Genomic DNA, 26,112 nt, shown 5'->3' with positions numbered 1-26,112 from the left:
GGGAGAAGCATGGCTTTCTGGCTCTCCTCATCCTTCTTTGGAGAGAAGGAGAGGGACTGGCACTTTTTGTGGCATTTCACACGGAGGGGGAAAGGCCAAGATAAATGGATAGTTTCAAGGTCATTAGCTTCCTGAGCTCACGGTGTGCTTTCTCTGCCAGAGGACTGCTCGGAGAGGTTATAAATGTTTTGCGGCTGGACCAGGGGAGCCCATTGTTGGATCTGGGGTCCTGAGACCTGCTGCCAGTGGCAAATCTGGACTCTGGGGCTGTGGATTGTGACTTCTCTCCCTTCACACACTTGCCCTGAAAGAGCTCGGGCCACAAAACGTGGAGTCGGAGCACTTGGAAAGCTCTGGAGCGCTCGTCATGGGCGACTGCCCTGTGTAGAGGGGACCTAGGAAAGGCAGGCGGGGAAGAACTTAAACAGGGCCTTTTCTCCTGGCATTCGCTCTTCCTAACCTGAGAGGAAAAAAGACAGAGATTAGAAATGCAAAACCTTTAAACAGAGGAGGCAGCCTCGGCAGGCTGACAGTGGGTGGAGGCCAGGAGGCTGGGGCGGGGCGGGAGGAGGCTGTGACAACAGCAATTCCCATCCCAGCTCCATGCGCACTGGAGCTTTAGTTTTGTTTCTCTGAATCGCTTTCTGGACCCTCCAAGTTCTCTTGGACTGTGCCACATCCTCACTTCCCTTTTTAAATTCAATTTTTTATTGTGCCCTTAAGTATCTGAAAGGAAGAAAATGGAATGTTAAGACTTTATTTACTTCATTCCAAATTTCTCTCCGAGCCTTGAAATTGCACACATACACATTTTTACATCAATGTGTGCATAGTATATTGCATTCCGCTTCATCCACATAATATGATATTTTATATATATAGTATGTGTATGGGAATATATGTATGTGTGTATAAATGTATGTGTGTATATGTGTGTGTATGTGTATATATATAACTATACAGAGATAAGAGATAAGAATGATGTTTGTGCTAATATATGGAGGTGTATACACACAAACACACACATACACACATATATAGACCCTGTCACCTTCCTCAGAGAGCATCTTATCGGATCCATAATACATCTCCATATATCAGCATAAACACCATTCTTACCTCTTAAGTGGCCATAGAATAGATCACTGTACTGAGATCTTGGCTTGGTCATTCCACTATTCCTGGATATATTAAGGCTGAATTTCTTTTTTTTTGGTTTTTTTTTTTTTTTTTGAGACAGAGTCTCGCTCTGTCGCCCGGGCTGGAGTGCAGTGGCCGGATCTTAAGGCTGAATTTCTACATTTCTGCATCTATATCTATAATTTCAGCCCAAGATGGCTACATTCTAGACTAGAGTGGTGCATTTGTTGCAATCGATGAACTGACATTGATACATCATTATCACCCAGAATCCATAGTTTACATTAGGGTTCAGTCTTGATGCTGTACATTCAGTGGGTTTGGACACATTTGTGATCACATGTATCCAACGTTACAGCGTCATACACAGTAGCTCCACTGCCCCGAAGTCCTCTGAGTATTTGGGCTGAATATTTATATACGTATAGCTATAATTTCATCCCAAGATGAAATTTTATATACATATTATTTCATTTATTTTATTTCATTTTTAATTATAGCCTGTCCTCTTTCTCTCTTTTCCTTCTTTCTTTCTTTCTTTCTTTCTTTCTTTCTTTCTTTCTTTCTTTCTTTGTCTCTCTTTCCTTCATTTATTTATTTTTTTTGCATTACTTCTCTGGGTTGTGGTCTTAGAGGTTCAATTACCAGGTTAAAAAAATATCAACTTCCACAGTCCCTTATTACACACTATCACCTGGTTCTTCAGAAAACAGAAACCAAACCCTGATAACGCAGTGGTGATAGCACTGTCCAAATGAAGGCGTTTCCGCTCACCACGGCCAAGACTGATTCTGCTGCTTTTCATTTCCTTTGGAAAGGCCACTCTCTCCACTCCTTTTTATTTCCTTTTGGAAAGGCCACTCTCTCTACTCCTTTTTGTTTCCTTTTGGAAAGGCCGCTCTCTCTACTCCGTTTTTGCTTTAGTTGTTTCCCCACCGAAGCTCATTTTTGCCAGCCAAGTTCAGTATATTCTGTTTTCTCTCCTCAGTTTATCGTCTGGGGAAGCATCTAGCACTCCATGAGATTGGTGAATGACTGGCCCCCACATGCCGGCCGCCCAGTGCAACGGCCTAGAGCGGGGCTTGCTGCTGTCCAGTGAAACAAGCACCTTTGAGGGCTTGACCTCCAGGCGCGGCAAGTCCAGCCAGGAAGGCCTCCTCACTCTGCCAAGTGTTGAGTCTGAGTGTTTTTCAGACTTGCCTTCAGGGTACCATGAGTGGGCGGGTGGGAACAACAGGCCAAGCACTAACCACAGCCCGTGCTGGCCACCTGCTTCAGCCTCTGGTTATGGGAAGCCAGGGGGTGGGGATGGTAGGATTTCCAGAAGGGTCTCATTCCCCCTGGGTTTGCTGATTAGAAAAGACACTTGGGGCCGGGTGTGGTGGCTCTCGCCTGTCATCCCAGCACTTTGGGAGGCCGAAGCAACTGACACCTGAGGTCAGGAGTTCAAGACCAGCCTGGTCAACATGGTGAAACATCGTCTCTACTAAAAATACAAAAATCAACCAGGCATGAATGCCTGGCCAGAGAATGGTGTGAACCCAGGAGGCGAAGGTTGCAGTGAGCTGAGATTGCGCCACTGCACTCCACGCTGGGCTACAGAGCCAGGCTCCACCTCAAAAAAATAAAACAAAACAAAAAAACCCACCCTGGTGTGCTTTTTCAGTCCTGCAGAATGTGTGGGAAGTGGCCTGTTCCTGCTCACCTCCATGGGAGCAGTGTGCCTGTGGCTTCAGTCAGATAGTGATTGGCATGGATTGTCTGGCCCAAGCGCCTTCTTTTTGTTTTTTTTGTTTGAGACAAAGTCTTCCTCTGTCACCCAGACTGGAGTGCAATGGCTTGATCTTGGCTCCCTGCAACCTCTGCTGCCCAGGTTCAAGCAATTCTCCTGTCTCAGCCTCCCGAGTAGCTGGGACTACAGGCGCCCGCCACCACTCCCGGCTCATTTTTGTATTTTTAATAGAGGTGGGGTTTCACCATATTGGCCAGACTGGTCTCGATCTCCTGACCTTGTGATCTGCCCGCCTCGGCCTCCCAAAGTGCTGGGATTACAGGCATGAGCCTCTGTACCTGGCTGGGTGGTTTGTTCTTTATGGGGAGGAGGACAGGGGCTGGGAGAGAGCGCTCAAACCTGAGACTTCCTGCAATGTGGTGACTGCTGGGTTCAGAGCTGATCAGTTTGAGATTTAACCAATGAGCAGGCACTGATATAGTAAAAAGCCAGAATGAAAACAAAAGTTAGAAATGGCATTTGCAGAGTCCTGGGTAACTTTGGGTACTTGTATGTTGCTTGAGCCTGTGTGTAGTGGTGGGTTTATGATGTCCATAAATGTGCTCTCTGAGCAATTTAATTGTGGGTGCTTTATGACAAAGCAGCAGAGAGACTTCTAAAGCACATGATGTGACTCACATCCAAAGGACCTGCAGGGTTTCCTCTGGAGCAGACCCTGTCGCCTTCCTTGGTAAGCATCTTATCGGATCTGTCCGCACTCTGTGCCCTGTGCAGCACTGATGGCAGAAGAGGCTGCGATAAGCAGGTGTTGAACAAATGAATGAGCAAGGATATGCTCACAGTTCTCACTTTAATGATGAGGAGATCTCATCGAGATGCAGCAGCTTGCACCGGGGATGTGGGTACTTACCTAGAAACCTGGACTCGCATCGGCCCACCTGCCCTCTGGCCTGAACTTTTCCGCTTCCCTGTCTTGTGAGCTGGTGAGGACTAATTTTTGCTCGTGCTTTCATAGGACCAAATGGGAAAAATTCCATTAAAGCAACATAAAGAACTGATTCGCCGTCCAGGCAGCAGAGCTTCAGCATGGAGCAAGGGCGAATTCTGGAATCCCTCCCCCAGGAAAGATGTTTTTAAAGAGAGAACAGACCAGTCATCCGTTCTAGACAGTATTACCCTATCACTTAGCATTTGTGTGGCTTCAAGCTCTTCACGGAGCATTTTCATCTGTAGGACTTCATTCGATTTGCATAGCAACTCTGTAGCTATAGGTATTCTTGCATTTTCCGGTAAGAAAACTGAGATGCAGAGCAGCTGTGTTCTCTCTACGATCACACAGCTAGTGAGAGGCAGAGCCAGTATTTCCCATAAGCAATCAACACTGAGGATTAAGGCCGGGTCCCCAAGACTGTACGGCCTGGGGATCATAATAGTTGTTAACATGAAGCGCTAGTGTTGCTAGCGTGTTGTATGTTAACTCATCTGACTCTCACAGCAACCCTACAAAGTGGGCGCCATCCTCATCCCTATTTCTCAGATGAGAAAATTGAGGCACAGAGAAAATAATAACTTGTTGAAGGACACCCAGCTGGTAAGTTGCAGAGACATGACTTGAACCCACAGGCTTCTTCACCACTGATCACTTATCTCCAAGAACAGGTGAAGATGCCGTGATCACGGTTCCCACGTGGCATCTGGAGGGTCCACTTGCTTACTCAAGGACTGCGGCAGAGTGTGCCTCTGTGGGCCCTGAAAAGCAGGGAACACATCACCCAGAGAGGAACTGACCTCACATCTCAGAAGCCTTTATCAACCTTAAGTCCTGAACTCCCCAGAACAGAGAGAGGAACAACAGCGTCTAAAGCTGAACCAAAGTAAGTGAGAATGAACTGTGGCTGTGTGTCCTCCGCTCAGCCCCAGATGACATGAGGGTTTCTCAAAGCACAAGGAACTGTACAAGCAGCACCTGGGGAAAAGTGCACCATGGCTTAGCATTATGGAGGTGTGCCCAGGCTGCCCAGGGCTGGGCATGGGCCTGTGCGGTGTGCCTAAGAGAAAACAGGGAACCCTACAGGACTACAGAAACATAGACAAAAACTGTTCATAATTGATGCATCGATAGTAAACCTGACACATTGGGGGACTCTCTTAGCCAGAAGAAAGGGGATTGCTTTTGCATTTTTCTTCGAAACTATTTGCTACAGGCGAGGAGCTGCCATCCCCCAAATGTCAGAGAGGGGACAGGGGTCTGCAGAGTTGCTGGATGAAGTGACTTGGCCCTTGTAGCAGAAGGTAAATTGGCACGGCTCCGTGAGGCCTGAGCTGCCGAGGTAACACGCATGACTGCTCCCGACAGCAGCACGGGCTCTGACACCGAGCCCGGGGAGGCCTGGCGGCTCGGAGATTGGGGACTGGCGCCGAGCATCCTGGAGTTGGACAACTGGCCTGCTCGTGGTTGGACCACCGTAGGCTGCTGCTAGTTCCGGCTTTTGCTGGGTACCATTTTTCCTTTCCAGAATCCTCTCTATTTACAGTTCCCTTATCTTCCCTTCTGTTTCCATCCTTGTTTTATACAAAGAATGAGGCTACATATTCAAGGCTTCCCTTCCCAAATATCCAGTCAATTAACTCCTTTATTTATTAATTCACCTGTTAATATCCTATCATTGAGTAGCCACTGACTATATGCTGAGCCCTGTGCCAGGCCCTGTATACACAGCACAGATGTGAGTAAAACATGGTACCTCCCCTGGAGGAGTTTCTAGACTTAATTTGGGAGGTCAAACGCAAAAACCAGTTTCAGTAAGAAAATCATTAGGCAAGGCTCTGTGAACTGCTGTAACTCTGAGATCCAGAAGAAAAGGCCGATTCCAGTTTTTCAGTGATCCCAGGAAGGGCAGCCCTGGTTGCTGTCCCATAATATGACTACCCTCATACTCCCCTGTGTCTTCAGAGAGGCGACAGGGGTTGAAATGGAAGCAGACTGGAGTCCGGTTCCCTGGCATTCCTAGAGACTTCCACCTGACACGTTTCCAGCTTTTCTGAACTACCTAAGGACCTCAGAGAGGCAAGATGTGGAAGGCCAGCCCATCCGGGTCTCCTCTGCAGGGAGGAATGCAGGCAGGCACCATAACAACTACCGAGGAGGACACGTTTTTTGAAAAGAGATCACTTTAGTGAGAATACTTTAATACTTTAATGGTTTAATATCCTTTGCTGTAATCTTGGAACGAACCTACAAGGTGGGCACGGTTATTTCCACTCTGCACATGGAACAACCAGAGGCCCTGAGGCCCAGAGAAGATAGATACTCCACGCCTGGTCTCCCAGCTAGTTATTGACATAGCAAGTATTTGAACTCACATAGCAGAGATTCTCCGAAACCAGACAGGAGGTTCTTGTCAGTTGTTCCATGGATGACCATATAATTGGGCCACCAAGACTTGCTCGAGATGATTTTAAAAAGGATTTCCATGGAGAGATCTCTCATTCTTGATGAAAGGTGATGCAGAGTTTTTTAAAATTTTGTTGGCCTTCTGGTTTTTGTTCATTTCTCTAAGGAGAGTGTATGGAGAACGAGAGCTTTGTCCTACGTTCCTGGACACAGGAAAATCACTTGAAGCAGTGCCAGGCCTGCACGGCTGTAGCTGAGTGGCTGCAGCTGGGGTTCGTTTGTTAGATTTGCCTGATCAGTCACAGAGCAAGTACCTGAAGAAAGGACATGTACATTATGAGGAGGACGGAGGAAGGGCCTGCCTGAGAGTGCACACCCCGATGGAAAGAACTTGTGGAATGGGGATCAGGGATATTCCTGACACTGGGTGACAGGATGGCGCCAGAAACCTTTTGGAGTTATAGTATTGGCTTAGAGCTGGTCCAGAAGGAAACAGATTACAAAGTTTAAGTCCTTGAAAGAAACTTCAAGAACATATAGGCTACCTCTCTTGTTTTCCAGATGAAGAAACAGAGAGGTCAAGTGACTTGTCCACAGCAGCAGACATCATTAGAGATACAGCTGAGTTTTGGGTGCTGATTTTCCAACTCCCTATCATGAGCTATTTCTGTCATATGGTATTCTAGACCAGAGATCAGCAAACTCTTTCTGTAAAGGGCCAAATAGTGAATATTTTAGACGGGGTGGGCCATACAGCTTCTGTGGCCACTATTCGACTCTGCTGTTTTAGCCCCAAAGAAGCCATTGACAGCATGTAGACAAATGTGCATGGCTATATTCTAATAAAACTTTATTTTAAAAAGTAGGTGGCAGGCCCAATTTGGCCCACAGGCCATAGTTTAATGACTTTTGCTCTAGATATTTCTCTTCCTCAAACATACTCTCTATGGTAAGGAAATGGTCACAGTTTAGAGGTGGTTTGAAGGATAGCACTTTGTCTTCCAAAATTCAGGGCATTAGAGCACTCAAGCAAGATTTGGTGCTACATCCTTAAAAGAGAGAAGAGAAGTCAGGTGCCAATTTTGTGAACATGAACAAAAAGATTGTTTGTGGACTAGTGCAGTGGTTCATGCCTGTAATCCCAGCACTTTGGGAGGCCAAGGCGGGTGGATCACTTGAGGCCAGGAGTTCAACACCAGCCTAGCCAACATGGCAAAACCCAGTCTCCATTAAAAATACAAAAATTAGCCAGGTGTGGTGGTGTGCACCTGTAATTCCAGCTGCTTGGGAGATGAGACAGGAGAATTGCTTGAACCCGGGAGGTGGAGGTTGAGTGAGCAGAGATCATGCCATTGCACTCCAGCCCAGGTGACAGACTGAGACTCTGTCTGAAAAAAAAAAAAAAGAAAGAAAGATTGAAAGAGAGAGAGAGATTATTTGAGGAAAGAAACAGTAAAGAGAGAGATAACCCTCACACTCAATGCCTTACAGCTCAAAAAGAATTACAAATGAGGTGTGATGTCCAATTATGAGGCAGGGGTAATGCATGTCAGTTTTCCAATGACCTTTAGCAAGCCTCTCCTTAATTTTAGAAGGGGTTCAGATTATAGTTGATTAAATAACTAAAATGGATAAATAGTTATTCCCCGGAACCACCCTTCTCATCCCCTCGCTGGCAAACAGGTTTATAAAAACTCAGTCCACAGTTTGAAGGTGTCTGACCATGTTACAACCCAGCCCAAGGACAAGGGGAAGAAGGAGCATTCAGAGAGACATGGTGATAACGCAAGAAGCCTTGTACTCAACACAGCGGTGTGTTCAGTAGAGGGAAAATGGCCCTAAGACCCTGCAATGATGGACTTCTATGAGTTTCCAAGTTTGGAATCTCAGGATTCTTGGTGGGCTAAACCTTCAAAACCGTGTTAATTTTCTTTAATGGCATCATTTTGTCTTTAGAATCCACAGCTTCCTGATAGGTGATATCCTCTCTTCTTCATAAGAAAAATGACCTTCCAAACTCTTAAGACTCAAGATTTCCTAATAAAAATACTCCAAAGCAGCTCCTAGTCTAGTGGTGTTTGGCTCACTTGAAAATATCTAGCACGTAAAGAGTAATAAATTGTATTGCCCCTTCCAATTCTGAAACTAAAATCTACACAATTCCAGCCTCTGCCAACTTCCTGTTTTCCCATCGTGGAGGTGATTAAGAGTTCCTTGAGCCTGGAAAACACACAGCTCCCCTCACATCTTCCCGCCCTTGACCCTCTATCCGGGAGCAGGGAGGTGAGCAGTGGCCACAGCTGTAGTCTTTGGGTGTTTTGAAACTGATTATCAGATTCCTTAGATGTACCTTTTAATGGGACACAAATCTAGCTTTACAGATAAGCTCAACACAAACCATTTGAATGACTCCTTCAGAGCTTAGGGGAAAGGGTGCTGATGGTAGCTACTGCTGAGAGCATCTATTTGAGAAGCATCATGCTAGTGGTATTGGCTATAACTTAAAGTTTTTGACTGTCTTTACCTAAGTCAGTTATTTCTTCAGGGGTTGCAAAATGGTTACTTTCTTTTTTTGAGACGGAGTCTCCCTTCGTTGCCCAAGCTGGAGTGCAGTGGTGGGATCTTAGCTCACTGCAACCTCTGCCTCCTGGGTTCAAGTGATTCTCATGCCTCATGATTAGCTGAGATTACAAGCGGCCACCACCACGCCTGGATAATTTTTGTATTCTTGGTAGAGACAAGGTTTTGACCATGTTGGCCAGGTTGGTCTCAAACTCCTGACCTCATGATCCACCTGCCTCAGCCTTCCAAAGTGCTGGGATTACAAGCGTGAGCCACTGTGCCTGGACAGTGCTTTAAATTTTGAAGTAATCTCATGCCCAGAGGCAGTGTTCTTTCAGGCTTTCAGCCTATGAGTCTATGCTGCTCCTGTGAACCCCTCTGGCACTCACTTTATCTGTTCCCTATCTTCCCCCTTTTGGAATGTTTTTGACTACTCTGAGAGGCAATTAAAAATGGTGGTGGGCTGAGGCGGTGGCTCACACCTGTAATCCCAGCACTTTGGGAGGCCAAGGCAGGCGGATCACTTGAGGCCTGGAGTTCGAGACCAAGCCGGCCAACATGGTGAACCACCATCTCTACTAAAAACACAAAAATTAGCCGGGTGTGGTGGTGCGTGCCTGTAATCCGAGTTACTCGGGAGGCTGAGGCAAGAGAATCACTTGCACCCAGGAGGTGGAAGTTGCAGTGAGCCAAGATGGTGCCACTGCATTCCAGCCTGAGCGACAGAGCGTCTCAAAAAAAAAAAAAAAAAAAAAAAAAGTTGCACATATTCCCATTAGGTTACTTCAACTTCATTTTGGATCCTATGAAGTGCATTTTGAAGGCAAGGAGCTGATTCTGTTTCATCCGAGTGGAAGGAATATGGTAACATTTCTGCCTTGCCCTTCATGTTTGATTGATACATTTCACTTTGAAAGCTAATTATATCTGATGTGAAGGAAAGATGGAATTCAGAAATATAGACGCTCTTTTCATGAGTTTTCACTGTGAAAATTCGGGTCATCTGCTCAGTTTTCTCATGCCTCAGTTTACTCATCTCCTGGCTAAGGTAATTCCTGGTTTTCAGAGAAGAGGAGAGGACCAGGAATAGGAAATCCTGCCATTGGCAACAACATGAATGAACCTGAAGGATATTATACTCAGTGAAATAAACCAGGTACAGAAAGAAAGTACTTCACGATCTCTCTTCTATGCAGAATCTAAAAGAGTCGAACTCTTAGAAACAGAGAGCAGGAGCGTGGCTCTCAAGGAACGGAGTCATTATAATCCGTGGTCTCATAGAGTCCTGGTCCTCCACGATTGTTCTGTCTGACCCTTCACTCATTTTGGGAAAGCTCTTCCTAGTGTCCCTGACTGGTGATCAGCTCCCAAGTGACTCTTCCAGGGACCAGAGACGTCCAGATTCAAAGCAACCATTTCATGTCTGAATAGGTCTAATTGTAAGAATGTTCTTCCTCGTACTCCAACACCTTCCTGAGGTATCTTCCTATTGGTTTAAGTTCTGCCTTTTGAAGCAAAGTGAAAACAGACGGAATCTTTCCCACATTTCGTCTCTTCAGGTTTGACTTCTCTTTCATAGGTATAGTTGTAACTTGTTTGTGGTGCACTGTAGAAGAGCATTTTGACAAAATCAATGTATCATTACATTTGTCACATTCAGTCCTGTTCTTAGTGAACTCACAATTAAACAAAGACATGTTCTGGTGATGTGGGAGGCCTATTGGCTATGCTTGGTCAATACACAAGGCTTCTGAGACACAAGGAATTCCATTTCTGTACCACACATCCCTAAGCCCTGACTGGATGATAACCGTTCTCTCATCTACAGTGTTCACACAACTAATGAGATGGCTGCACTGTAAGGGTCTGACCAGGAAGAAAGGGATCTACGAGTTTTCAGAAGACTTTCAGATGAGACATCTTGAATACGTTTGTAAATGGTACTATTTAGCCAGGAAACTACAGCACCAGCTAGGAGAGGTTTTTACCTAAGACCCTGACTTCAGGGCTGGAGGAAGTATCATTCATTTATTTGTTCAACAAATATTTGTTGAGTATCTACTATGTGCCATGAAATGCTCTAGATGTTTGTTCTGTATCAGAGAGTAAACGGACAAAAATTCCTGTTCTTATAAATCTTACATTCTGGCAAGGGGACTTTAAAAATATGCATTACAACATTATAATAAGTAAGTAAATTACATTGTAGGTTAAAAGGTGGCAAGTTATTTAAAGAGGAAAAAAAAACAGACCAAAGTTAGGAGCAGGAATACGGGAAGGTAAGTTAGGAGCAGGAATACGGGAAGGTAAGTTAGGAGCAGGAATATGGGAAGGTAGCGGTGACTGTGGTGATTGTGAACAGGATGTGAGGAGGGGTCTCTGGGAGAAAGTAACAGCTGGACCAAGAAACTTATTAGGAATGACCAGGAAGGTAGCAAGAAGCTAAGAGAGAGTAAAATATAAAACTGTTGTCTTGAGTATTTTAGAAGTCATAGTAGAAATGATGGAGGGCTGCCTTTAAAATGCTACCTGTGATTTGGTCTTTGTAAACCAAGCTCTGTGAAAGGAGATCTTGTCATGATGTGGTTATTCACGCTGAGATTTCTGCTGGACTGAGTGTGGGCGATGCGCAGAGGGTAGAGTGACGCGCAGAGGGTAGAGCGATGCGCAGAGGGTGGAGAGTGATGTAAAGCCAAGATGTGATTTGTGCAACTCTGGATGATTTGAGGGGCAAACCTGCAGGGTTGGAGTCACAATCTAAAGGGACTGCCCAAGGCAGGAAGGATGGGGCTGATCCAAGAGGGCACCTCCACAGCACAGAAGGGGACAAAGAACCCCACCAGTGTAATCAAAGATAAGAAAAAGGCAGAAGAAAGAATTCTTAGTCCTGCCTATTTTAACTGAAGGAATAGTTAAAATATACCTCACAGGCTCTATCTCTCTGCACTGGTCTGAAAGCAGATGAAAGCAGGGAGATAAATCAGGGAGACACTCCCCCCACACATATACACACTCTCCCCAAATTGAGCTGAGGAGGAGGTATTTGCATATTCTCTCAGTTTCTATCACGGTTAGAAATGTTGGAAAGGGTGTACCTAGGGCCTAACTCCTAAGGAAACTTACTGCTGAACCAATAGAACGTAGATTCAAAAGCATGTCTTGGGTCTCAAAAGGGAAAGGATAGGGCCTCTGTCAGGAGAGACTGTCATCTCAAGGGTTAAAGGTCTATTGAAAAGGAGATCAGAAATTGGGAGCACATAAAGGGGACGGTCTTATTCTTTGAGTCTTTGGAATCATCCTTGCAACAGACCACTACTGTGGACTATGGACTGTGGCCTGTGGCCTGTGGACTGCCCTGATGCTCCCTCCGCCACAGGACAGCTTCCTTGGGCACCTAAATGAGTTTTGTGTGCTCTATTGTGAGGGAAATACAGAGATACCAGATAGCCGGTGAGAGGGGGGTGGAGGGGGGGAACTTAGGTCATAGGAATGCAGGGTCTAATGAATGGGATCCCCTCCCAACACACAATGCTTCTTCAGAACTTGGGGCCGCTGATTGTAGCCATTAGGCAACAAGGTATTGAGGGGCCTATGAAATTATTTGAGAATTGAAACGTTTATTGGCCCCAAAAGAAAACTATACAATTGAAATTAATAAATATTTTATTTGCAGAAATGGCATTATGGAGATCTTAATTGCTAAATTTAGCATTAATAAAAATGACACCGTACTTGAAAACAATGTATAGATTTTTCTCTCTTGCAGGCAAGAATTCCTAAGTAGGCACAAGAACTGCCAGGAAACCACTGCCAATCATGATTTAAATTATTCATAGCCAAAAAATTTCGAAAGCAAAATTATAATTTTAAAATTTATTTTTATAGCAAAAAAAAAAAAATACCCTCTATATTTAATGCGGGATGTAAGTAGATTTTAATACGTGTGATATCGAGTGGGGTTGGGACCTCCAAAAGTGACAGAGGCTAGGACTGAGAAGGTGTGAACATAGTTCTAACCTAAGGTCATATGTTGGATGTCAGAGGAACAGGCATCTCTTTAATTCGTACAGTTGGAAAGCTGAAGGTATATAAAGATAAAATAGCAGTTCTATTACAGGCATTAAAGAAGAGGTCTCCAGTTCATGCGCCAGGGTTGTGGGTTAGGTAAGCCGCTTTGCTCCAGCTTCCTGGGGGCCAGCTCTGCCCAGCCTCCCACCCTCACCCCTACCTCCCTCCTCTTTCTATAACGTGGCCTCATTCATTTACTTCAGTAGCTCCTTTCTGGAACAAATTCTCACATCGCAGTCCTTTCCAGAATGCTACAGTAACAGAGTTCTCAAAGGCTTTGATTGATGGGGTTTGAAACACTCTTTCTTTTTGGAAATATTTATATTTGATCCCTTTTGGACAGACTGCACATAACTAGAGCTTATCACATTGCTGAGAATGATGGGCAGAGTCTAAGAGACAGGAACCCTGAGTCGGCCGAGCCCTGGGAGAGCAAAGATTAATATCCATTTGTGCTTTGCTGTCCTCAACCCTGATAACTGTAAATAACGTTTGGAAAAGATCGGGGTGCATCATGATCTATTACATGGTGGCGACGATTCTGGTTGTTATGTCTTCCACAGTGATTTATCATTCTCTGCAGTGACACAAATCATGGTCCTTGCCTGCCACTCTGGAATGTATGATCTGCTGACTGGAACAATGATGAATTTGTGTTTATATCATAACATTTTTAACCTGAGCTAGACCTGACCTTCTGCTCCAATTTGGGAATGTACTAAAAATATATTTTTGTAAACCTCTGGTTTTGCTGGCCAGTGTTATAATAGAAAACGCTTTTCCTCCTTTTGGGGGGACTAATGCGAGGTGGTGGAAATAATAAGAAGGTCAAATTGTGGATAAAACACTGTCTCAATTGTTCTTACCTGTAAGAGATCAGTATACTCTTGCCTTGTTCCAGCAATCGGCATCCTCAGAGCTATTAAGCCGAAGAAGGCCCTGGTAGTTTGTTTTCTCAAGACCTGAAAACCAAGAAGGGTCTACTAATCTCTCTCTGTGTCTTTATTTGAAGGGTGTGTGGGCTCTTGTGGACAAGTGTTTGTGTCTGTGTGTGTTACACTGGTTCCATGAGCGGCAGGCAATTGAACCCAGGCCTTTCAGGCTGTCCTTTAAGGCAATACATTTCTCTGAAACAGGGTCCAGGGACTTAAGATCTTTGGGAAGTTTTACATGAAAATGTTATATATTTTTTTCAACCACATTTCTTTCTGTGAAGTGTGGGAGTTGTATGAAATACAGAAAATAAAAATAAAAAATTTAAAATCTCATCATTTCTTTCTGAAATAATCTTTGTATACTATTCAAATTGATTGTCTTTTTTTTTTTTTTAAATTCATATGAGGAACCCAAGGATCTGGGGTTAAGAAATAATATTTGCATTGCAACTATTCACATTTAAATGGGTGACTTACAAAGCAAATGCATTTTAGACCAAGCGCTTATTTTTAAGGTATTTGTGCTAGATTCTCAGTTTTGAGACAGAATATGCAATAATGCGCCTGGCAAAGCAGTGAAGAGGGGGACGTTTTCCCAGGTGTCCCACCTTGGTCACAGCATTGCCCCCTCAACTCCTCCTCGGTCACGGGCTCTAGGCTTGACTTGTGCAAAGCCCTCACAGTCTCCTTGGTCACTCACAGATTGCCTCCTGTTTGCAAATGCCTATCAGTGAGCTAAGATGACAAATTTACCTGTGATCATGTGCTGAAGTGATATGGATTTTAGGTGAAGCCTCCTGGAATCAACTCTCGTGGCACCGCCGAAGCCTGCGGTGACTTCGAGGGCGGAATCTCAGGTGAGTGTGGATCCAAGGAGAAGCGGAAGCATGCTGGTATCAGTCAGACCCCTCATCTCATCTGACAACGAAGAGGCAATCACTTATGCCACCTGATTTTTCCAATTTTTAGATGGAGAATCCTGAGTCACTGTCAAAACAATGGAAATTTCACAAGTATCAGAGTGACACGAATTTGCTTATTTCAAACCCAGAGGAAGAGAAATGACAATGAATTTTCAATACATACCAGTACTCTGCACAGTACTTTGTCACATATAGTGGGTTATTAATACCGCCCTGGAGCCTTGGCACGCACTGCTCTTCACTACATTCTACTTTTTCATAAACATCTTATCTCATCCAACCTCACAGAACTCCTAATACTTTGCAGAACCATGAAATTCAACACTCCACCTTCACTGGATAGTTCTTCTTTTTCAAAGCCCAATCTTCCTTAAACTCACTTTCTATTACAACAACATTAATTGCTATTTTATGCACATACACAGACTGACTTCTTCACAACTTTACTTCCTGGTAACTTACAAGTGCACTGGTTGACAGCATCCTCAATTAGCAGAGTCATTTCCATATCCTGGACATATACATTGATCAGAAAAGATGACAATTTATTTTTAGACAGACGCAGCCTGCATAATTTAAATATATTTCCCATTTGGCAAAAATGGTGTTGTAGCTAATGTATGTACAATATTTCCAAAAACATTGGTACTTTCCCATAAATATCTTCCATATTTTTTTTCAGTGAGTAATAAAAAAGGTTGAGGTGGGATGTGTTTTATCCCACCACATTATATCATTCCTATTTTTCCTCTTTGTTGGATGGCAATCAGGGGCCCTGATGCCAAGCTTTGGAAGCAACAGCATCTGGTTCCTTGGCAGATCCTGCAGGCAGACTTGTTGCCAGCCTCTAAGCTGTGGCTGGGTCTGTTGCATGGTTTGGCTGCAGATGGACTCTCTGGGTTGCCTCGTGCTTCTGGAAGCCAGTCCTGGCTTTCCTTTGATTCTGAGGACTTTACTCATTTTTATTCATTTGTGAAGAAGGGCCCATCCAAATGCTTTATGAAACCAACACTGGAGAACATTAATGGATCAAATTTTGCGTTTGAAAAGGCAGAGGTCAGTGTGTTTGGGGGCGGGAGGCGCAGCATTCTGAAGATACGGGTCCACATGTGGATTCTTCCTCCCGTGAACTTCTATTCTAAGGAGCTTGGAAGGTGGCCAGTTACGTGTTACCACTTCTCCTTTCCCCAGGATGAGGCTGTGTGGTTACCTGGAAAGATAGAAACACTGGAGAACTCAGGCTTCCTCAGATCAATAAAACCTCCTATTTCTTTTGTCTTTTAAGTGAATCAGATCCTGAGGAAATGAACATGCACAAGGAAATTCGGGTTGCCCTCTCCCCTGTACCCTTTCATTGTCCATGTGAGTATGAGATTACAGCATGGCTAGAGAGAAGGTTGGACATAAAGTCTTAATTTACTCTGAACCGAGCATACACATTAAAGCCAGATCACTCCCATTCATGTTCCCTGAGACTCTGGCCTCTCGGGAAGGGCTTTCCAGTTTTCTTAGAATTATGAAACTCTATCACTATTGATTTTGTTTATCATTTTGATCAACTCTAAAATTCTATGCCACTCACACGCGCACACACACACACACACCCCCCCATACCTTAAAGGAAATATAAGTTATTGTGTTCTAAAGATTATTATGTATTTCGTGGTATTTCTTGAGTGCGTTCGCCCTCTTCCTGATTCTTTTATTAACAGCTATTTATTGAATACCTATTATTTGTTAAACACAAAATCCTGCTCTCATGGGGTTTACTTTCTACTAGGGGATACTGGGAAATAAAACAATGATCAAGTCAGTTAGCAAGATAATTTTAAATAGTGATAGAGCTATAGAAAACTGAAACAGTGATTTGATAAAGATGTTTGTGGGGTAAGAAGAGAGCTATTTAAGACTGGTAATATTTCTGGGTATATATACAAAGGAGATAAAATCACTACCTTGAAGAGATATTTGCACTGTTATTTTCATTGCAGCATTATTCACAATAGCCAAAATATAGACCCAACCTAATTGTCAATGGATGAATACAGGAAGAAATATGGTGTGTGTCTATGTCCATATCCTGGACATATACATCGACCAGAAAAGATAACAATTTATTTTAGGCAGACACAGACTCCGTAATTTAAGTATATTTCCCATTTGGCAAAAATGGTGTTGTAGCTCATGTGTGTTATGTGTATATACATATATACACATATGTTATATACATATATACACACACACACATATGCATGCACAATAAAATATTATTCAGCCTTGAAAAAGATGTAAATCCTGCCATTTGCAACAACATGAATGAACTTGGAGATCATTATACTAAGTGAAATAAGCCAGACACAGAAAGATGAATACTGCACGGTCTCTCCTCTACGTAGAATCTAAAAGAGTCTTACTCAGAGAAACTGAGTAGGAGGGTGATTATCAATCGCTGGGGAGTGGGGAAAATAGGGAGACGTTTGTCAAAGGGTACAAACTTGTAGTTATAAACTGAATAAGTCCTGGAGACCTACTGTATAGTATGGAGACTATAGGTAATAATAATATATTGCATACTTAACACTCACTGAGGGAGCAGATCTTAAGTATTCTTAACACACACACACACACACACACAAGGTAACTGGGTGAGGTGATAAATACATTGATTCGATTGATTTCACAATGTATGTGTATATCAAAATATCACGTTATACACCTTGTATATATACATATATATATGTATATATACTTTTTATTTGTCAGTTATGCCTCAGTCATGCTGGGGGTGGAGGAAGAGATTGATTGGGAAGGAAATGACATTAGATCTAAGACCGAAACTACAGAAAAGATCCAGCTATGATCTAGGAAGGCCTAGAAGAGGAAGTAACCAAGGCAAAGGCGGTACTGGGGAATAGTCTTTGCACATGTGAGGTGAGAAAAGACATTAGATACGACAATAGAGCTCTAGGAGAAGAGTGGTGAGGACCCTGATGGAGAGCTCGGCAGGGGCTGGGTCACATAGCGCATGCTGCATCGTTGTGGATCACGGGAAAAGACTTGGAGTTGATTCTAAGAGCAATGGGAAGCCGTTGGTAGTTTTAAGTAGGAAAATTACAATATTAATTTACATGTTTAAAAAAGGTCACTTTGACTACTGGGTAGAGGAGTAAGAATAGAAGCAGGGAACCCATTAGAAGGTTGTTATAATAGAACATAAGTTGGTTTTAGATCGTAATGATAATATTAACATTTATTAAACACTTACTATGTGTTAGGGACTGGGCATACTTTATCTTAGGTGATCTTCACCAAAACCTCTGACTTAGGAATTATCTTCCCCATTTAATAGGTGAAGAAACCATAGGATTTCAACCTGTATAAGTCTCATTTGGGTGGGCTTGCTGCCTCTTCGTGCTATGAAACCAAGCTGGAATAGACAACCATTACTTTATTGTTTCTGTGTGCCTTCCAATAAGAAAGAGATGATGATAAAAAGAATACATTCAGGCCACACCTATAATTCCAGCACTTTAGGAGTCTGAGGCGGGAGGATCACTTGAGTCCAGGAGTTTGAGACCAACCTGGGCAATGTAGTGAGACCTTGTCTCTACAAAAAATTTAAAAAATTAACTGGGCACAGTGGCTTGCGCCTGTGGTCCCAGCTACTCAGGAGGCTGAGGTGGGAGGATCACTTGAGCCCAGGAGGTTGAAGCTGCATTCAGATATCAAAACCTTACATGTCAATTAAGTGAACAAAATTCTTTCACAAGCTCTATTTGGGATTGAAAAAAAATACTATGGCAGATATCGCTAAGAAAACAGGAAGAATTCAGACAGCAATCTCAGGTAATCAAGGCTTATAATATCTTTTTGTGCAATTAAGAATGATAAATGGGGCTTGGCATGGTGGCTCATGCCTATAATCCCAGCACTTTGGGAGCCTGAGGTGGACGGATCACGAGGTCAGAAGATCAAGACCATCTTGGCCAACATGGTGAAACCCTGTCTCTACTAAAAATACAATAAATTAGCTGGGCGTGGTGGCAGGCGCCTGTAGTCCTAGCTACTCAGGAGGCTGAGGCGGGAGAATAGCTTGAACCCAAGAGGCAGAGGCTGCAGTGAGCCAAGATCGTGCCACTGCACTCCAGCCTGGGTGACAGGGCGAGACTCTGTCTCAAAACCACAGCCTCCTAAGTAGCGAGAAAAAAAAAATCTATTTCAAATCCCCAAAAGCTGGGTTTTCCTAGACGTGCTCACACAGGTTTTCACTTCACTTCTGAATTCCAATGGCTTTTTAAATGCTCTTATGTTTGAAATTTACCTGCAGAACATGGAAAATAATTTCTTCCCCTGAATTTATCAAATGGTCGATTTCATACCTCTTTTACTCACCAAGGTAATCTGTTTACTCGAGCTGAAAACTTCCAGAAAGATTGAGAAAATTAAGTTCTAATAGACCCACATGCAGAAAAGGGTTCTGTCAAGCAAATACGAATATTCGCTCTTGTTATTCTTGCACATGTGACAAAAAACACAAAAGAACTATAAGATCCCATCACTGCCACAGAAACATGACTAATGGGGAAAATAGGCAATATGGCATTTGTCTTGTCATCTGAGCTCTCTTAGATTTTCATATCCATGATAACCTTGGGCAGAAGAACACTGTTCTCAGATCACACTACTTAGTTAACGTCATGGACTCTTCTTTTTAAAAAATTATTACAAATGTCAAGTGTCCATTACTTTTCTATTGGTTCCCAGTTCTGATGTCCTATCACTTTCTATAGTAGCAGAAGTTTGTGCTAGTAAGCTGACATTCAACATCATCAAACTCCCACTCATTAGTCTAAATAAGTCTAATCTAATTAATGTAAACTAAAGGATTTTTCTTTTTTAATCTTTATTGAGCAAACAGACACTTCCACCATGCTGATGCGCTTGTTTGGACTCAAATAACCAAATACTTTCACGCAAACAACCAGAAATTCCTTTTCTTTTCTTTTTAGTTAAATGTTTGACTAAATTGGTCATTTGTCTGTATGCATCCATCGGTTTAACTGAGAAAACAGATCCAATTAGTATATATGCTCAATTATACTATTGAAATCACTTTCATTTGAAGTCCATTTTTTACTAATATCATCAGTATAAGTAAAATACTTTTATAATATTTTGCTACAAAAATAATAATATAATATAATATAATAAGCTATTTCCCTTATACTAACTCTTCGTATACTCCACCTAGGAATAAATGCTTCCTCAAAAATTCTGCCACTTGGTTTCTGTCCGTTGAAAATGCTATGTCAGTTTAAGATCTTCTGGATACGTTAAGACCTTCTGGACTTGTTATGACAACTTATTAATGAAATGTAGCTAGTTTCACATCATTATTATCACAGACATTAGAATCCAGGCACAATGACCGTGAGATTCCTCAATGAGGCATGAGCTGTGACTATTACCGTTCTAACAAAAATACTACAGGCCCGGTGCAGTGGCTCATGCCTGTAACCTCAGCGCTTTGGGAGGACACGGTGAGAGGATCGCTTGAGCCCAGGAGTTCAAGACCAGCCTTGGTAATATGGAGAAACCTTGTCCCTTCAAAATATAAATAAATATTATTTTAAATAATTTTTATAAATAAAAAGAAAAATTAGTCATGTGTGGTGGTGCACCTGTAGTCCCAGCTACTCGGGAGGCTGAGATGGGAGGATGGCTTCAGCCCAGGAAGTCGAGGCTACAGTGAGCCATGATTGCAGTATCACACTCCAGCCTGGGTGACAGTGCGAGACCCTCTCTCAAAACAAAACAAAACAAAACAAAACTGTACAAAACAATAAAGGGGGATGGTTTTGAAGAATGACATATCTCCTTTGCTAAATAGGCCCAGAACCATCTAGAACATTCAACTTCTTAACCTCAAACCTAATAGGTTCTGGGTTTCTTCTTTTTTATATGGAATTCTTGGAAAATGTGATATTTGAGTTGTGGTGATTAGAATCAGTTTCCAGAAAGGGGTCTGGTCAGAGAGTGGCTGTCCGAGCCCCTAGCATCCCACTGGGTGATTCTCTTCCTTGGTGACAGCATTGGTTGGGATTTTAAAATGGTATGTTGAGTTTCACATTGCAGCGTTTTGTAGAAGGCCTGTGGCATGGTTTAAAATGAAAAATCTCTCAGGGCCCTTTGATCTCCTGATGTTTCATCCTGATGGTGAGTTGAGGGGGCTGACACTGCTGGTCTCTAGTCCCAGAACCCACACACACAAGCAAGGTGGAGCAAGCAACACTGTGGAGTGTTGTGAAGGTTTGTGTCTCCCAGATAGACAGTCCCAATGAGACCGGAGCAAAAAGTCAGAGTACGCCCCAGCTACTCCACCGAGATGGTCTAGTAGACACTGAGAAACTTGCCTCTCCTCTCCTCTCCTCTTTCCCCATCTGAAAGTTCCCATCCATTCCCTTCCTGCTCTTTAACCCCTGGAGGTGCTGGCCCTGCGGCTCTCTCAGGTGGAAGCTGTTCTTATTCTACGTCACTGGTTCTATGTTAAGCTCCCCTGATGGCGCCTCCTCGTCACTTTCCTCTAAATGTTGGGGTACCCTAGGACTCCGTTCTTGATTTTCTAATCTATCTATATCCTTCCAAGATGATCTCATCCAGTCCCATAGATTTAAGACATATTTCATTGCTGTTGACAACATCACATTTATTTATCCAGCCCTGACATGCCTTTGAGCTCCAGATTCAAATACTTATTTAAGCATCCTTGCTTAGATGACTAAGTGAGGCACCCAACAACTGACAGTGTCGATGTTGAAACTTTCATCTTTTTCTGCCTTCAGATCACTTCCTCCTATCCCAGCTGAGCTTTCCCCTTTTCAGTACGTGGCATCATTGTCCACCCAACTGCTCAGACTAAAATGCTTGGAGTCATTACTGATTCTTCTCCTTCCCTTGGAGTCTACATCCAGTCCATGAATACATCCTGTCCACACTACTTGCAAACTATATCCCCAAGCTGACCACAGCTCACCATCTCAACTGCAACAACCGGGCCCCAGGTCCCATCATTTCTCCCATGAACCATTGCTCCTAACCTGTTTTCGTCTCCCCGTTGCATCCTCCAGACCATCTTACACAGGGCAGATGGAGTGATTTTTCTAAAGCATAAATCAGATGATGTCACTCCCCTGCCTAAAGTTTGCTGATGTCTTTTAATGATGCTTAAAATATAATTCAAAATGGCCTCCATGCTCTGGCTTCTGCGTTCTCCTCTCACCTAATCAGGGACCCTTTTCCCTTTTGCCCTCTACATTCCAATAATACTGTCCACTTAGCCACAGCCATTTTTGTCTTAACACCATTGCACCTGTTATCCTGCTGTTTGCGGCACGCTTTCTCCAGGCATTTGTGTGCCTCCTGGCTATCATTCTGGCATCTCCTCAGAGACGCATGCCTTCCTCACTCTGTTGGTTAAGCAGTGCCCTGTCTTCCTTCTCAGTCCCCAGGTTCCCTGTCTTATATAAGGGCCCTATTTTATCTCCTCAGGGTACTTAGACGTACCTGAAATGATAGCATTTGTTTGTTTGGCTTTTCATGTTTGCTCCTTATCTCCCTCAATGGTAATGTAAGATTATAACAGCTCACAGGCTAAAAGCTAAGATTATGTTTCTTCCCATCTACCACACAAAAACCTTGTAAGGTTTAATCCAATGAATGCTCCTCTTTAATGTAATAATCAGCATCAGCAATACTCACATTCATGAAAACATCAAACAGCACCCAATGCACTGCCCTACAAAGCTAGGGTAAAAATATTATGAGGCCATCAGTATTATCTGCATAGGACTGATTTTGCATTTCGTGATGATTCATTGGCAAGAACAGGTGTTTGGAGCACAGGGACTGCCTCTTTGAGAGACTTTAGTAAGGTCTAAGGTTTCACTCAGCATTGATCATGTGAGAACACTTAATCAAAGTGCATGATTAGTGGAGAGAGTTCTGTGAGCTCGTACAAATTTGGTTTGCTCTCTTTCCAAAGGGTAGCTTTTTGTTCAGACTGACACTAGATGTCATTGATACCTCCTGAAAGCACAAGAGCCCGCTGTGTTTTGGGGGTTGCTCCAGACCTGCCTGGGATGTGGGAGCTCTGCTCTGACCATGGAGCACCCTAGACATGAGACAACCATATCTATGCCGGGTGACACCTACGTAAGGTGAGGGGCCCCCAATCCCCAGGGACCACCCCAGAGGAGAGACCAATGTGGATAATGCCAAAAGCTATAAAGATAGTGTCATGTGGCTAGAAACACCTTCAGCACAGCCTAAGAATATGCAGAGATGCAAACTGAAGAAATGAGGGTAATGGCAAAGGCATTCGAAGAATCTCTTTGCTCTGGGAGTATACACAGGAGGAAATCCTCTCTAGGAGGGAAGTGAGTCAGAGCCTGCTTACCACACTGGAGAAGGACAATCAGGTTCTAGAAGAGTCTTAGTACTTTATATCCTTGGGCTTTAAAACATTTTCTGATTTTTTTTCATTTTCTATTGTTGAGTCCTGGAACAGTTATCAGGAAGTGTCTTTGGTGAACCCAGCTATGGGGAGAGGAACAGGTCTGGGGCCAGGCTCTGAAGGACAAATGCTCTGGACAGTGCTAGGAGGGCCCCCGGAAGGCATTTCCGATGTACCCAGTGCCTTTCTGGAGAGTTGGCAACAGTTCAAGAACTGTGCGTTATCCAATCTTGTTAGAATATAAAACCGATGCTGGATATGGTGCATTGAGGCAGGTGGTCTGTAGTTTACATGCTACTTAAAATTCTGAAGCCACCTACAGTAAATGCTTGAAATAAATTGTGGGAAATCACTTGAATAATCTTGCAAACATCCATGTAATGCTTAAACAAAGGCCACCTAGAGACCAGGGAAAGGCTGCCGGAAGCCAGGGCACAGTTTACCTGGGATCCCCCAGGGAGCAGCATGGGGAAGATGCTGGGAAATTACCCACCTGAGCTTCGGGCCATCCCCATTCATTCTGTTCTTTTTTTCTCATAATATATCACCCAGTCTCATTTCAAATTCGCTCTCAGAAACGGGGGAAGGACACCATTTCAGTTTTCACAAAGTAACTGATTAAATCCCAGGTTTAAAATGCTTTGGTGAATGATGCAGAGTTCTTTCTACGCAAAGGATAAGCCCTGAATATACCATTTCCTTTTGGCCTGTGGAGGGCTCCATTGTGAACGATTCTGCCATGTGGTATGAAATTCTCACGTGAACCATCGATGGCCTTGGAGAAAGGAAAGATCCTGATGCCACGGCTCATCTCCTTATGAGGGAAATGACAAACGAACCATAAAAGCAAGCAAACAAACCAACGTGTGCCCAGGGAAACAGTGGCCTGACAAACCCTAAGCCATCTGAGGCAGTGAGACGTCCCTAGCAGGAATCCTCCCAACTGCAGCTCTCAGAGCTCCTGTTTAGAATTTCAGTGGTTGCTTATATAATGTCAAGGGATGACAAGAAACTATTTTATTACTGTAATGGGTTCCGACTCTTGATCTATACTACCACCTTGAAGGATCATTTCATGTGTAATTTAGCAGCATTTATTTGATATGTGTCCAACAATCACCTACCCATTCTCTGTGGGTCAGCCTTATGGAATCTCTAGGGAGGCAGAGAAAGAAAAGAGACTGTTCCTGCTCTCTAGGACTTCACGGTCCATGAGAAACAGAGACCACCAAATCCACAATGGCAATCCGGGGGCCACGCCGACTGGGCAGAGTGCAGAGCATGTCAAGGGTCACAGATCAGGGTAGAGGAGGGGCACCGAATTCAACCCCGGTGGGCTCCAAAAGGAAAGGCATTGGGAGCAGAATATACTTAAGGTGAGTTTTCATGAAGAAATAGAAGTTAGCCAAGAGAAGAGGAGGAAGAAACGCACTCCCAAACAAGGAGAAACTGAGGCTGAGGCTTGGATGTGTCAGGGAATAAGGCCCTTTTGGACACCTGGCTGTAGGGAACATGGGTGTGGACTCCTGGGAGAAACTGAGGGAGGTAGAAACCAAGCAATGAAGATTCTTCTAGGCTACTAAGGATGTTGCCATTTACTCTGAAGGCTGTGGGGAACCCGGCATAATTAGGCTTATATTGCAGAAAATTGACTTTGGCATCAGTGTCAGAGACATTTGAACCAGAGTAACTCCATCTTGAATAGGGGCTGGGTGAAATAAGGCTGAAACCTACTGGACTGCATTCCCAGATGGTTAGCCATTCGAAGTCAGAGGATGAAATAGGAGGTCGGCACAAGATACAGGTCATAAAGACCTTGCTGATAAAACAGGTTGCAGTGAAGGAGCCAGCCAAATCCCACGAAACCCAAGATGGTCATGAGAGTGACCTCTGGTCATCCTCACTGCTACACTCCTGCCAGCCTCATGACAGTTTACAAATGCCATGACAACATCAGGAAGTTACCCTAAATGGTCTAAATGGTCTAAAAAGGGGAAGTATGAATAATCCACCCCTCGTTTAGCATATCATCCAGAAATAACCACAAAAATGGGCAACCAGCAGCCCTGGGGGTTGCTCTGTCTGTGGATTAGCCATTCTTTATTCCTCTGCTTTCTTAATAAACTTGCTTTCACTTCACTCTATGGACTGGCCCTGAATCCTTTCTTGCACGAGATCCAAGAATCCTCTCTTGGGGTCTGAATTGGGATCCCTTTCCGGTAGCATCAGTATAGACGACAGATTAGAGAGCAGCAAGACTAGAGGTTAGGATGAGGATGAAGGTGGAAGATCAAACGATGCTTCATCAATAGAATTGAATGTAATGGATGACCCACTATATAGAGAGACTGAGGGAAAGAGACGTGGGTGTGATGCCCAGGTTTCTGATTTAGACAAGCCAACGTTTGTTTAAAAATGCAACTTGGAGGGATATGTCTTAAAGATGACAAAACTTCAAAAGTTTCCAAAGTAAACCTGTTAAAGTTTCTAAAGTAAACACAAATTATCTTCATTCAACAAGCTTATTCTAGGCTTCACTTTGACTTTGAATCAAGAGGCAGAGCTTGAAGCACCCAAGGGGACTCTGGATTGCAGAGTTGAGTTACGATGCTTGACATTCTCAGGGTATATTACGGTTCCCACGTAAATGGGGTGTGACCTTGAATGCACAAAGGATGAGGACCCTACGAATAGCGATTCTGCTGCCATGCAAGCAAGATATATAAATATGAATGTCAAGCCACTCCAATGCATGAAAGGCTTTAAAAATGCCTGAGAGTTCCACAGTGCACCGGGCCTCACAGAAGCACAATGAAATGATAGTGAAGACAACCAGGAGCAGCGAC

This window comes from Papio anubis, chromosome 1 (genome assembly GCF_008728515.1).
Source record: "Papio anubis isolate 15944 chromosome 1, Panubis1.0, whole genome shotgun sequence".
In the NCBI taxonomy this organism is placed as follows: Eukaryota; Metazoa; Chordata; class Mammalia; order Primates; family Cercopithecidae; genus Papio; species Papio anubis.
The sequence above is the reverse complement of the archived record's forward strand: the minus strand, read 5'-3'. Positions refer to the sequence as shown.